General features: G+C 45.3%; 1 pseudogene across 1 annotated transcript; it reads right to left on the minus strand.

Moving 5' to 3' along the window:
• Nucleotides 1–1876: 1876 nt before the first annotated feature.
• LOC110493205 (uncharacterized) lies at nt 1877–13115 on the minus strand (annotated as a pseudogene). Its single transcript, XR_016487619.1, has 9 exons — nt 13112–13115; nt 7383–7461; nt 7125–7206; nt 5801–5982; nt 4217–4396; nt 3857–4031; nt 3256–3344; nt 2920–3081; nt 1877–2789 (listed from the first exon to the last, which is right to left on the minus strand). The product of XR_016487619.1 is annotated as an uncharacterized LOC110493205 (transcript).
• Between the last annotated feature and the right edge of the window lie 1495 nt (nt 13116–14610).

Raw genomic sequence — 14610 nt, forward strand, 5'->3', positions numbered from 1 at the left:
TAGTATGTGTGTTGGTGCTAGGCCTCAGGGTTAGTATGTGTGTTGGTGCTAGGCTTCAGGGTTAGTATGTGTGTGTTGGTGCTAGGCTTCAGGGTTAGTATGTGTGTGTTGGTGCTAGGCTTCAGGGTTAGTATGTGTGTGTTGGTGCTAGGCCTCAGGGTCAGTATGTGTGTTGGTGCTAGGCCTCAGGGTTAGTATGTGTGTTGGTGCTAGGCTTCAGGGTTAGTATGTGTGTGTTGGTGCTAGGCTTCAGGGTTAGTATGTGTGTGTTGGTGCTAGGCTTCAGGGTTAGTATGTGTGTGTTGGTGCTAGGCGTAGGCTCTATTCTCCTCTCCGAGACAGGATGTAGCCAAGGCCGCTCTAACACGAGTGTCAGTAAACACAATAAACACGGAAAGCGAGGGAGCACGGAGAGCTGGGTGGACCACAATAGAGAGGAAACGCAGGTTGTCCAAAGCTCTCCTCTTTCTGGCTCTGCTCTATATTTCTCCTAACCTCCTCTTACGTCTTTCTTTCTTCCTCTCCTCTGTTGTTCTTTCTCAAATCTCTATAGTTACTCTGTTTCTTACTCTTTCACTCTCGCTTCACTTCCACTCCTTCGCCACTGCTCTCTCAACCTCCTCCGTCCCTTCCTTGCTGCAGCTGTTGGTCTCGATGAGGCGTGATGTCACAGCCACCCAGCCAATCAGGTGCTGTTGTCGAGGGAGAACAGAGCGACTAAGCAGAGGAAAGAAAGAAGGGGTGGAGAGGGGAGGAGGAAGGGTTTCGTGTGTAGTGTGTTCTGCCTGGTGGGAGCTGGTGTAGATAAAGGCCCTCCTTGTGAACAGCGATGAGAGCCAGATCACCATGCCTCTGTGTGTTTAGTTCTTCTCTATCCTGGCCTGGACAATCAACTCATCAAGGAGCCCAGCCTCCAGCCCCAGTGTTTATTATCTTATTCCCCTGGACGTCTTTCATTAGATGTAAACACAGGTCCCTGACTGTGAGTCTTATCTGGAATAGGTGAAGCCACACTCACCGAACTCCACAACTACTACCACCATGAGTGTTGTGATAAAGAGCGGACTGGTTGGTACGTGGCTGGGCTGGAATGCACTGATCCTGGGGAGGGGAGAGAGGGCTGGGGTGTTGCTTGGCCATCCCCTTTTGTGTGAGGCAGGCAGGATGCAGGGTGGGTGTGGCCGCAACATTGGCAACTCATAACAAATGAAAGGTGAAGACAGCTGGCGGTGGAATGCAAAGATCCAATGGAGACCTCATGTTTTGTCTTCTCTCTTTATCTATTTTGATCCCAAAGTTGATTTTTCCACCCACTTTTTGTTGTCATGATTGGAGTTGTTTCATTACAACGTGAATAATCATTGAATAGAGCCACAGACTCTTTTCAAAGACTCCTGTCTCTCGTTTCCTTGACCCATACCACTTAACAGTAGGATAAGTAGAAGGCTAGATTTACATACATTTAAGATGCAGTTTGTACTGTGACGTTTTACGGTGTGTTACTGCTTTTGTCTCGTGTTTAACATGTACACGATGCCTCAAACAAAACTTCACATTAGGGGAGACTCAAGTCAGTAAAGATAATCAAAGACAAGAATCTTCAGAAACTCCAAAAAATCTATTCGCAGAAAAAGTATTTCCCAAAGGAAAGTGTAACATTTAGGAAAGAATTAGCAGCAATTAGCCCCTTCCTGTACTTTTTCCCTACAGTTTATGAAGTCAAGAAACTTTTCGATTCAGCAATTGTCTGAATCAAGGACTTCCTCCAAAACATGGTAATTGTTCAGGGTATTCTAGGTGCGAGTCTGACCCCTGGTGGTGAAAAGATAATGCCCAGATAAATTGTCTGGTCGAACCACAAACACACACACACACACACACAAACTATTTATTGACAAATGTATACCTCAGCACAGGTCCAGATATACAGCACAGCATGATATCATATTGGACTCTGTGATTTTGTTCATTTCTTCAACGATTTAGACAAGGCAACTTTTAGCTCCTTAGACCGACAGCATCACTCAGAACAGATTCATCAGTGAAAGAATCCATCTGTTTGAGAGTGTTCTCCAAACCAAAACTTCCAAGTTTTAGAGCTTGATGAGTAGAAGTACACAGTACTGGCCCTGGAAAAATCATTGCAGTCAGTGTTGCAAAACAAAACCAAAAGTTATTGTATCATGATTATTGTATTGTGGTTACAAAGATTGGAGGTGAAATCTGAACTTTAGCTAGCTTTCGTGGAGCTGCAGCTTCTCAAAAGCATGAGTATGCTACTGTATTGTGGTTAAACAAACAAACATTGATCTGCTCATGCTCACATCTGAACATTCTAACCCAGTCTCCATGACAACGGGCCCTCGGATTCTCTCTCTCTGATTAGATCTGAGATCCGCACACTGTGTTTGTGACAGGAGGCTGGGCTCCAGGAGTGCTCTGGAGCGGGCTCCGTGTCGTACCCAGGGAAAGGTGCTGTTTGGGGGTAGGTGTGTCTCACCAGCCCCCCTCTGAGGTGTCCACGTCCTGAACCATCCCTCCCTGCTGGATGACAGCTGTCGCCATGCTGATGGCCTCCTCCAATGTCTGCTGCTGCTCCTCACACACACACACACACACACACACACACACACACACACACAGTATAATGCTAAGAGTTCAACTCGACAAGTTCTTAACCTCGGTGTGCATGAACTGACCTGAAAAGCAATCGGTGTGCCGTTAACCAGCAGCACACCTGCTGGTAGTGAGTTGCCTGTCATAACACCCTCCGACGTCACTATGGCAACCTGGAGAGGAAAGACAAACCACCAGAAACATGATGATCCACTTTACAGCACAAACATTGACATGCAAGAGCAAATACTGCTTCATGCATTTAGCCTAGTGTGGGCTAAGGAGTATGTGCGTGTAACCTACCTGCTGCAGCGCCTTGGCCTCCCCTGTAACCATGGTAATGTGGCGGTGTCCCATGGCGGTCATGTCCGTCTGCTGGGTCGGCAGGGAGATGGTTGTGCCGTCCCGCATCACCATGGTGATAGCCGTGCCAAGAGCCTGTAGGTCCTCTTCCGACAGACCCACCTGCCAGAAGAGAACCAACTGTTTTTATAATACACTCAAGTTCGGAGAAACAGAACAGCTTGGGACTGTGGTGACAGCATGTACTAGAACTGAGCACGCGGCTATCAAAAGTATGTATGCCCTTTTCTTTCCATATCACACAAGTGGAATCACTAGATAGGAAAGTAGGACTACCTGAGAGCCAATGACGTCTTGGGAATCCGACCCTTCCTCTTTCTGCTCCGCCCCTTCCAGGAAGGAGACCTGTGAATGGTCGTTCATCGCTTTTGCAAAAGAGAAATCGGAGAGGCGGGTCATTAACGAATGAGGGGATTCGATCATCTGGCCCGGGTTACTCCGGTGAGAGGACTTAGCACCGTGTTAAAAGTGATTGCATTTGTTTTGGAAGTAGGCAGCCTCCCGGTCATGAGCCAGGTGCCCCGTTCAAAGCCCGCGGCAAAGTCGGCTTAAAACAAAAGTGATGTAGCCTAGACTAGATGGAGCACGTGGAGTAATGAGTAGGATTGTGTTCTCACATAATAGATTGTATGTTTCTGGAGCGACGCACAATGCTGCCTTGTTGACAACATGACCGAGCGGAGCTGATTATTGTTAAATTTGAGAAGGGAGCTCCTCCCTCACCGCTTTTGTCCGTTCACCATGTACCGTTGCACCGCTGCTCAGGTTAACAGAACTCCCTCAACGTATTGAATACTGTTAAGATCTTCAAGAGGAAATTAGTTCACAGCTGGTGTTTATTATAAGAGTGTGTGTGTGTGTGTGTCTCTCTACATACCTTCCCTGTCCCCTGTGGCCTCAAAGTCTGTGCGTGATGCATTTGTGCATGGCCAGTGTAGAGGGCTGTGCCACAATGGTTGCAGGTGTGTGAACCACATGGTGCTTGTACAGGCTGGAGTACTCTGTAAATCGCTTCCCACAGCCAGGTACTGTACACAGGTAGGGCTTCTCTCCTAGAGGAGAGAGAGGGAGATAGAAAGAGTGAGGGAGCAGGGGAGAGAGAGAAAGAGGAGTACTTGTTTCATGTGAAGTATCTAACTAAACAGTCATGTAATCGCTCACCCGTGTGTATTCTCATGTAGTATTAGTAGTGTGTGTGTGTGTGTATGTGTGTGTTTTATCTTGGGGTGCGTCCTACCCGTGTGTATTCTCATGTGGTTCTTGTAGTTGGTGGCACTGGCGAAGCTTTGTCCACAGGAGGGTACAGGTCACATGTAGGGGCGTTCTCCTGTGTGTGTTCTGATGTGGACCTTCCTGTTGTTCGAGGTGGTGAAGGAACGACCACAGCCCTCAAACGGACACTTAAATGGCTTCTCACCTGACAGAGAGATAGACAAAATGTCAGGGGAAGAGATTGAGAGAAGGAAAGAAAGATATGGGGGAAGAGCATGTACAACCCTTGAACGGGCACTTTAATATAGTGTCCCATCGAACAAGAGGGAAGGAAACAAGGAGGGAAAGACAAAAAGGAGAAAACGAGAGAAAGTGAGAGGGAGCGTAAGAGGTCTACACTGAGATGTACAAAACATTAGGAACACCTTCCTAATATTGAGTTGCAACCCCCCTTTTGTCCTCAGAACAGACTCAATCCGTCGGTACATGGACTCTACAAGGTGTCGAAAGTGTTCCACAGGGATGCTGGCCCATATTGACTCCAATGCTTCCCACAGTTGTGTCAAGTTGGCTGTCATGTCCGTGGAACCATTCCTGGACAATCCTAGCCTTGTGGCACGGGGCATTATCCTGCTGAAAAACTCAATCAGATAGATACACTGCCGCCATGAAGGGATGCACCTGATTGGAAACGATGTTCAGATATGCTGTGGCTTCACTTTTATCAAGGGGCCAAACGTGTGCCATGAAAACACACCCCACACCATCATCACTAGCCTGCAATGATGACACGCGGCATAACATATATGCAAGGACTCGTGGTTTTCGCCATAACCTAGTCCTCCCATCAGCATGAAACAGCAGGAACCGGGATTCATCAGACCAGGCAATGTTTTTCTAATTCTCCAGTGTCCTGTGTTTTCGTTCCTTAGCCCATTGCAACCACATTTTTAATTTTTTTGCTGAAGGAAGTGAAACTCAGGTCATCGACTGCCATACCCCATTCATGTCAAGGTACAACGAGTTGTGCAGTATTTGATGGGTCTTTGGGCACCAATGTTGTACTGGACTGTCAGTTGATGAACTGTAGCCCGTCTGTTGCTCTGCACAATTCGTGTCAGCCTCCTTTGTCCTCTTTCATCAATGACCCATTTTCGACCACTGGCTGTTGTTGACTAGATGTCATTTGGGTGGGTGGTGGACCATTCTTGATACACACGGTAAACTGTTGAGCGTGAAAAACCCAGCAGCGCTGCAGTTCTTGACACACTCAAACCGATGCGCCTGGCACTTAGATATTTTGTGTTGCTCTGAATGGCACACATACACAATTCATGTTTCAAGGCAAAAAAATCATTCTTTAACCGGTCTCCTCTCCTTCATCTACACTGATTTAAGTGGATATGACAGGTGACATCAATAAGAGATCATAGCTTTCACCTGGATTCACCTGGTCAGTCTATGTTACCGAAAGAGCAGGCATTCCTAATGTACAGAGATATGAGGAGACTGATGGAAAGAGAAAGTGACTGAAAAAGAGGGGGGGGGGGGGGGGGCTGAGGAAAGAAGTGGTGGGGGAAAGATGCAGGGTGTGTGTGTGTCCTGCTACCTGTGTGTGTGCGGACGTGTTTCTGGAGGTCCTCAGAGGTTTTGAAGGCCTTGAAGCATGTCTTCAGGACACTTGTGTGGTTTCTCTCCAGTGTGTGTTCGCAAGGTGACACTTCAGCCCGTAACCTGTGGGGAACGCCTTTCCACACGTCACACCTGTATGGCCGGACAGCTGTGTGGTATCTTGAGGTGGCGACGCATGTGGAAAGGACTACAAACAATTACGGCTTATAAAGGGAAAGCCAGCTGTGTGGCAAACACTGATGCCCTTCTCCCAGACCAGCTAAAACACTTTTTCTGCTGACTCAGAGGTAAACAATACCGATCCTTCTAGGAGGGCCCCCGGTGCGCAAAGGGACTGTGTGCTCTTGATCTCTATGGCCAACGTGAGTAAGACTTTTAAGTGTGTGAATACTCGCAAGGCAGCCGGCCCAGACGGTATCCCAGGCGGCGTCCTCAGAGCATGCCGCAGACCAGCGGGCGGGAGTGTTTACGGACATACTCAACCTCTTCCCGCCCCAGTCTGTAATCCCCACATGCTTCATGATGTCCGCCATTGTTCCGGTCTCCAAGCAAACAAAGGTAACTTGCCTAAATGACTATCACCCTGTAGCACTGACTTCTGTCATCGTGAAGTGCTTTGAGAAGCTATTCAAGGACCACATCAGCTCCACCTTAACTGACACACTGGACCCACTACAATGTGCATACCACTCCAATAGATCCACGCACGACGCAATCGTCATTGCGCTGCACTTGGCTCTATCCCATCTGGACAAGAGGAATACCTATGTGAGAATGCTGTTCATTGACTACAGCTGAGCTTTCAACGCCATAGTCCCCTTCAAGCTCATTAAGCTCAGGCCCGGGGTCTGAACACCTCCCTCTGCAACTGGATCCTGGACTTCCTGACGGGCAGACCCCAGCTGGTGAGGGAAGGCAACAACACCGCTGCCATTCTGACCCTCACACAGGGGCCCCTCAAGGATGTGCGCTCAGCCCCCTTCTGTGCTCACTGTACACCCACGACGACACGAAGTTGGTGGGCCTGATTGCCGACGACGAGACAGACCACAGGGAGGAGATTAGAGCACTGGAAGAGTGGTGCCAGGACAACAGCCTCTTCCTCAACAAAACCAAGGAGGTGATTGTGGACTACAGTAAACAGGGGGGGGAGCAGGTCCCCATCTGCATCAGCGGGGCTGCAGTGGAGAGGGTCAAAAGCTTCAGCGCCTCTTCAACCTTTCGGCAACTGAAGAAATTTGGCATAGCCCCTCAGATCCTCAAGACGTTATACAGCTGCAGTCAGGATTGTGCTGCCAAACTGCAAGCCCAAGGGGTGGTGGATGTACGCTGTGCTGCCATCGTCCAGCTGCACTGCCTCCACAGCACTGGGGTCATATCAATCTGCAGGGGTTAGAGAATGTTTGAGATCCCTTTCCTTCCATCATTTTGAGAAGTAATGCTAACTGATGTGTGAGGGACTGGACCAAAGAAAACAAGGTGACAACAACTATTGCTTTCACCAAGCCTTTCCTAGAGTAGTGAATGCAGTATCTGGCCCAGGTTTGATGTTAATATACCTTTGGGTGTGTGGTGGATGTGTGCGATGGTCCCGTCCTCGAAGCTGAACTGCCTGGCCATCCTCAAAGGCCAGGGGCTCTGGAGAGAGGACAGGAGAACAGCCAGCATCAGGAGCGACATGGTCTCACAGAACACAGACAATGTTAGTCACAAACCCTGCAGCAGATATGTGGTTCTGAGGGTGTAGAATGACCTTTCTGCGGTACAGTGACCTGGTGGATATAGGCTGTAGTACCGCCCCAACAATCCTGTGTAATACTGTATTACATTGTTCATATTTATGTGGCCATTGTCCTAACATCTTGCTCTGTAACAAGGACAGATAACCTAGGTCAGCTGATGTGACATTATTGCACTGATGATGACCTAGGGGTTGTGTGTGGTGGCTTGATACATCAGAAGAGAAAAGGTGTTGAGTGACGGGTATTAACAATCTGTGGCTGTCCTGGACCCTCAACCACTGAATATACCATATTCTATAATATTTGCATTATGTGAATGCACCTAGGTTAGGTTCAAGATGAGTCTATGGGGAGAGGAACCCGGAGATCCGACGTTAAACTGCATTGGATTCAACGTCGGGTAGAAATGAGCGTTTGGACCTCTACAAGCCAGAATGTTTAATGAAACTTCACTGGTAGTCCGTGTGGATAGTCCTTCTGCAGGCAGGCATGTGAAACAACATAACCACAGGAAAGTATCTCTAGCACCGGAAGCACGAACAGAACCATCTAAACACGTGCACAAGCTCAACATGTACGCGCGTATATGTATCATGCATTCAGAAAGTATTCAGACCCCTTTACTTTTCCCACATTTTGTTACGTTACAGCCTTATTCTAAAATTGATTCAATTGCCCCCCCCCCCTCATCTACACACAATACCACATAATGACAAAAGCAAAAACTGGTTTAGAAATTTTTGCACATGTATTAAAATGAAAAACGAAATATTACATTCACTTAAGTATTCAGGCCCTTTACTCAGTACTATGTTGAAGCACCTTTGGCAGCAATTTCAACCTCGAGTTTTCTTGGGTTTGATGTTACAAGCTTGGCACACCTGTATTTGGGGAGTTTCTCCCATTCTTCTCAGTAGATCCTCAAGCTCTGTCAGGTTGAATGGGGAGTGGTCGCTGCACAGCTATTTTCAGGTCTTTCCAGAGATGTTCGATCGGGTTCAAGTCTGGGACTTGTCCTGAAGCCACTCCTATATTGTCTTGGCTGTGTGCTTAGGGTTGTTGTCCTGTTGGAAGGTTTACCTTCACCCCAGTCTGAGGTCCTGAGCGCTCTAGAGCAGGTTTTCATCAAAGATCTCTCTGTACTTTGCTCCGTTCATCTTTCGCTCGATCCTGACTAGTCTCCCAGTCACAGCAAAATATCCCCACAGCATGATGCTGCCACCACGCTTCCCTTTAGGGATGGTGCCAGGTTTCCTTCGAACGTGACACTTGGCATTCAAGCCAAAGATTTCAACCTTGGTTTCATCAGACCAGAGAATCTTGTTTCTCATGGTCAGAGTCCTTTAGGTGCCTTTTGGCAAACTTCAACCGGGCTGTCATGGGTCTTTCACTGACGAGTGGCTTCCGTCTGGCCACTCTAGCATAAAGGCCTGATTGGTGTAGTGCTGCAGAGATGGTTGTCCTTATTGAAGGTTCTCCCATCTCCACAGAGGAACTCTGGAGCACTGTCAAAGTCACCATTGGGTTCTTGGTCAGCTCCCTGGCCAATGCCCTCCCCCAATTTCTCAGTTTGGCCAGGCAGCCAGCTCTAGGAAGAGTGTTGTTGGTTCCAGACTTCTTCCATTTAAGAATGATGGAGGCCACTGTGTTCTTGGGGACCTTCAATGCTTCAGAAATGTTTTAGTACCCTTTCCCAGATCCGTGCCTCGACACAATTCCCTTGACCTCATGGCTTGTTTTTTTTGCTGATATGCACTGTCAACTGTGGGACCTTATATAGACAGGTGTGTGCCTTTCCAAATCATGTCCAATCAAATGAATTCACCACAGGTGGACTCCAATCAAGTTGTAGAAACATCAAGGATGATCAATGGAAACAAGATGCACCTGAGCTCAATTTTGAGTCTCATAGCAAAGGGTCTGAAGACTATAGAAATAAGGTAGTTCTGTTTTTATACATTTGCAAAAAAAAAATGAAAACTTGTTTTCGCTTTGTCATTATGAGGTATTGTGTGGAGATTGATAAGAAAAACAATACATTTAATCAATTTTAGAATAAGGCTGTAACGTAACAAAAAGTCAAGAGGTCTACTTTGAATGTACTGTATGATATACTTTATGTATTTATCTTATGCACTATAGGCACTAACAGTGCTTTGAAACGTTTATGTAAATATACTTTCCTGTGGATATATTGTCATTCCTACCTTCAAAGGACCTACCACACAGACAACTGGTAAAGTAAGTTAAAATAGATTTTTATGTCCTGAGAGAAAGCTGTCCTGATACAATCGCTCATTTATGTCCAATGTAGAATTCAATGAAATTCAATGTCGGGTTTCCAGGATATGGGGACGGCAGACTAATATTTTACTGCTAATGGACATAGCTATCTGCTCATGTTCATGTTGACACAAGGGTTTATGGCATAAGCAGTATGCCATCATTGGGTGCATTTCCATCCGGTTGTCACTGTGCCATCATTTCCAGGTTGTCACTGTATCGGTTTAGATGGGTTATTTGGCTGAATGAATTATTCTGCAGCAGAACTGGTCAGGCCACACATCTATCTTTCATTTTAGTAAATTATTGGGAATAATATTTGTTGTACATTATAGTAGGTGTAACAATATGCCATTAAGTCTAAAAGGTAGCTTGTCAAGAAGGGATGTGGACTCAAAATAGTCAATTTAAACTGGTTCACAAACTAGGGGTCGAGTGACAACTAAGTAGCTAGCTAACAAGTAAGTAAGCTAACGTCATCATTACACTGAATGGCAAGTTTACCTAGCTAGCAACTGGCAGGCTATTGATGCTATGGCTAGCTTCAAGAAGCACATTTTCTTTACCGTAGTTGTTACAACTAGTTAAAAATCACATAACACCAATGACATCAGCAATCGTTGAATTGCTAGCCTAACCCCCTAACCTTGACTACGTTTGCAATGTCTTTTGACATGTAGCTAACTACTGTAACTAAAGCGCGCGCGAAAGTCTAAATACAACCAGGCCTCTTCATTACAACACCTTTGAGCTCAAATCAGACATTTGTGCTGCAACATGGTTACTCCCGTCGGAAACACCGATAATCGATCCCTAACAAAGCGTTTTCTTTATCTTAATATTTTACCTCAAACTCAAAAGAAATCCAGAAATTCACAAGCCCTTCTTTATTTCCCTCTTCCTATCCTCCATTTTCCTATCCCATCTCTCCCTCGGTTTGACAAGTTGCAACGCAAGCTGGGATGCTCACCTCCAGCAGAACGCTAGGCACCAAATAAGCACCAGGGAACCTGAATGGTATGAAAACGAGTTGGGTCACAACACTGATCTATAATCTGTTGTTATGATGACTTGATAGGCTCAGTGGCGATTTTAGCATGTAAATCTTGGTGGGGCGAAGAAAAAAAGGAAAGTGGAATGCATGCCAGCAATGCCACTACACAACACTAAACAATATACTAATTGCACTATAACAGTGACAAACGGTGCCCACAAACTGTTAGGGCCTACATAAAGCTGTCCCAACATCTTACCACTGCTACACCTGGCTCTCAGCGGAGCGTTGTCTGGCAGCGAAACAGTTCATTCAGCCTCATTTACTGTCTTTATAAAAACATGGCTGACTTGCTTAAACAACCTCTTTGGGATAGGCGTGCCACTAGCGCCCCACCTCGACAACATCCGGTGAAATTGCAGAGCACCAAATTCAAAATATAAAATTCGTAATATTAAACATTCATGAAAATACAAGTGTCTTACATAGTTTAAAAGCTTAACATCTTGTTAATCCAGCCTCTGTTAGATTTCAAAAAGGCTTTACGGCGAAAGTATACCATGCGATTATCTGAGGACAGCGCCCCACATACAAAAGCATTACAAACCTTTTCCAAACAAGCAGAGATGTCACAAAAGTCAGAAATAGCTATAAAATAAATAACTTCCCTTTGAAGATCTTCCTCCGTCTGCAATCCCAAGGGTCCCAGCTACCCAGCCAAATGGTCCCTTTGTTCGATGAAGTCCTTCTTTATATCCCCAAAAAGTCAGTTTAGTTGGCACGCTTGATTCAGTAATCCACCGATTTCCGTCATTCAAAATGCATACAAATGAATCTCAAAAGTGACCAATAAACCTTTTCCAAACAAGTCAAATAACATTTCTAATCAATCCTCAGGTACCTTAATATGTAAATAAACACACGCAACAATATTACAGTCAAAATGGGAGCCACCTAGAAAAACTACAAATTATAGTTCATTTTTAGAAACTCTTTCTAAAGACTGTTGACATCTACTGGAAGCCCAAGGAACTGCAATCTGGGAGGTATTCCATTGATATTCCCAAAGACAGCCATTTCAATGAGTGGTGAGCTCAACAACAACAACAAAAAATTCCATATGGATTCTCCTCGGGTTTTCACCTGCCATATCAGTTCTGTTATACTCACAGACAGATTATTTTAACAGTTTTGGAAACTTTAGAGTGTTTTCTATTCAATACTACCAATTGTATGCATATCCTAGCTTCTAGACCTGAGTAAAAGGCAGTTTACTTTGGGCACCTCAGTCATCCAAACTTCTGAATACTGCACAAATGTGGTTTCTAATGACAATTGAGATGTACAAACTATTGCATAAGGGGACGACAAGCAGATAAGAGGCAATCCGTAATTTGGTTTAAGACAATGAGCGAGCTAGGACAGGCATAATGTTAGTCAATATAACTATATGTTTAACACTTTTGAAATGTACAGCGACAGAATTCAGAACATGGGTGTTCTTACAGTGCTCTCCCAGTACCAAGTTAGAACTGTAGGATAAATAAATGGGGCATATAAGCAGACAATGAAAGCTCTTACAATATTCAATGATTACATTTCTCTAAAACGGGTTATAGTCTACAGTAGAACAGTCAGAACACTAGGTGAAATTATGAGGGTTAAATAGACCAAATTACTGGGGTGAGGCACATGGGCTACTAACACCTTACGACACAACATTCACTTAGTATTACTTTCTCAGCTACAGTATACATATCTCCCTTGCATGTTACAGCATTTATGAAGCAGAAATACAGTACATTTTTGGACTCACATTGTTGTGCTTGGCTCATTTGAACAGGAAGGTGGTGCGGCGGTCCTCCTTATCATTTAAAACTTGGAAAAGAGCCCCTTAATCCCAGATTTGGGACCACACAGCCACTGTCACTGATTCCTTCCAAACCACTTATTGAATTTGCAATTTTCCAACTTGTGTTATGTTTGTCCACCGATGCGTTTTATCTATAATTTAGCTTCATATGACAATGATTAAAAAGGATTTCCCAGTAGATTGTCGACTTGATTCATGATGACTGCTAGCTAAGATTTTTAAAGTATGACGTTGACATGATCAGGTCAATCAAAGCTACTGTAGATATAACGTGATTTGACATTTTATCTGTGGCAAATGACCTCTGAGCCTTCTTGGATGGGCACTTCTGTGGCAGCAGCTGAAGGATTAGAACTTTCAATGTCTCCTCTTACATTTGTCAGTGACGTAAAGTACCCATGAGTGACAGAAAATTGAGCCAATCACAGCTCAACGCTCCGTATTTTCTGCTGGCTTGCCCAACCACCACAGAAAGCACTGAGCTTGGCTGATACCTGCATTTAGGAGCTGTCAAAAAATAAACGATGTTTGTACACGGCTTTATTAACTCAATGATATATATCGTTTGATATGTTACACATTTTAATGCCAAAATAACATGCAAAACAGGAAAGCCCCCCCCCCCCCTAAAAAACAAAAAAACAAGTGGGGCTCTGCCCTGAATGATGGGTCGCCACTGGATAGGCTAGGGGTTGATACAGGGGTGGGAAAGACTGGTTCTATATATATTTTTTAAGGATCAGCTCAGTGACTTTCAACGTAGCACAATCATTGAATGACACATTTTCCAACAAGTCAGTTTGTGAAATATCTGCCCTGCTCGAGCTGCCCCGGTCAACTTTGTGTGCCCAACCTTACTAACACTGTTATGGCTGAATGGAAGCAAGTCCCTGCAGAAATGTCCCAACATGTAGTGGAAAGCCTTGCCAGAAGAGTGAAGGCTGTTATAGCAGCAAAAGGTGGGCCAACTCCATATTAATGCCCATTTATTTTGGAATGAGATGTTTGAGAAGCAGATGTCCACATACTTTTGGTCATGTAGTGCATTTCAAGGACGGGCAACTTCAGTCCTCGGGGCTGGACAGGTGTCTCACTTGTTCCCCATCTGTAGCAAACACAGCATATTAAACAAATTACATTCTAAACTGAAGATCATGATTAGTTTCAGTTTCAAGTTGTATTAGAAATGTGCATCCTGTAGCAAACTCCAAAACGTTCTGGGACACTAAAGTCCATGGAGAATAAGAGCACCTCCTCCCAGCTGCCCACTGCACTGAGGCTAGGAAACACTGTCACCACCAATAAATCTACGATAATCAAGATTTTCAATAAGCATTTTCAACAAGCAGCTGGCCATGCTGACCCCCACAGCAACTTGCCCAAGCCTCCCCCATTTCTCCTTCACCCAAATACAGATTGCTCATGTTCTGAAAGAGCTACAGAATCTGGACCCCTACAAATCAGCTGGGCTAGACAATCTGGACCCTATCGTTCTAAAATTATCTGCCGAAATTGTTGCAACCCTTATTACTAACTAGTTCAAATGCTCTTTCGCATCGTCTGAGATTCCTAAAGATTGGAATGCTGCCATGGTCATACCCCTCTTCAAAGGGGGAGACACTCTAGACCCAAACTGCTACAGACCTATATCCATCCTGCCCTCCCTTTCTAAAGTCTTCGGAAGCCAAGTTAACAGATCACCGACCATTTCGAATCCCACCGTACCTTCTCCGCTATGCAATCTGGTTTCCGAGCTGGTCACGGGTGCACCTCAGCCACGCTCAAGGTCCTAAACGATATCATAACCGCCATCGATAAAAGACATTACTGTGCAGCAGTATTCAACGACCTCTACGCAGACGACACCATTCTGTATACTTCTGGCCCTTCTTTGG

The sequence above is a fragment of the Oncorhynchus mykiss genome, chromosome 17, assembly GCF_057628025.1.
Source record: "Oncorhynchus mykiss isolate SJ-2025 chromosome 17, ASM5762802v1, whole genome shotgun sequence".
Lineage (NCBI taxonomy): Eukaryota > Metazoa > Chordata > Actinopteri > Salmoniformes > Salmonidae > Oncorhynchus > Oncorhynchus mykiss.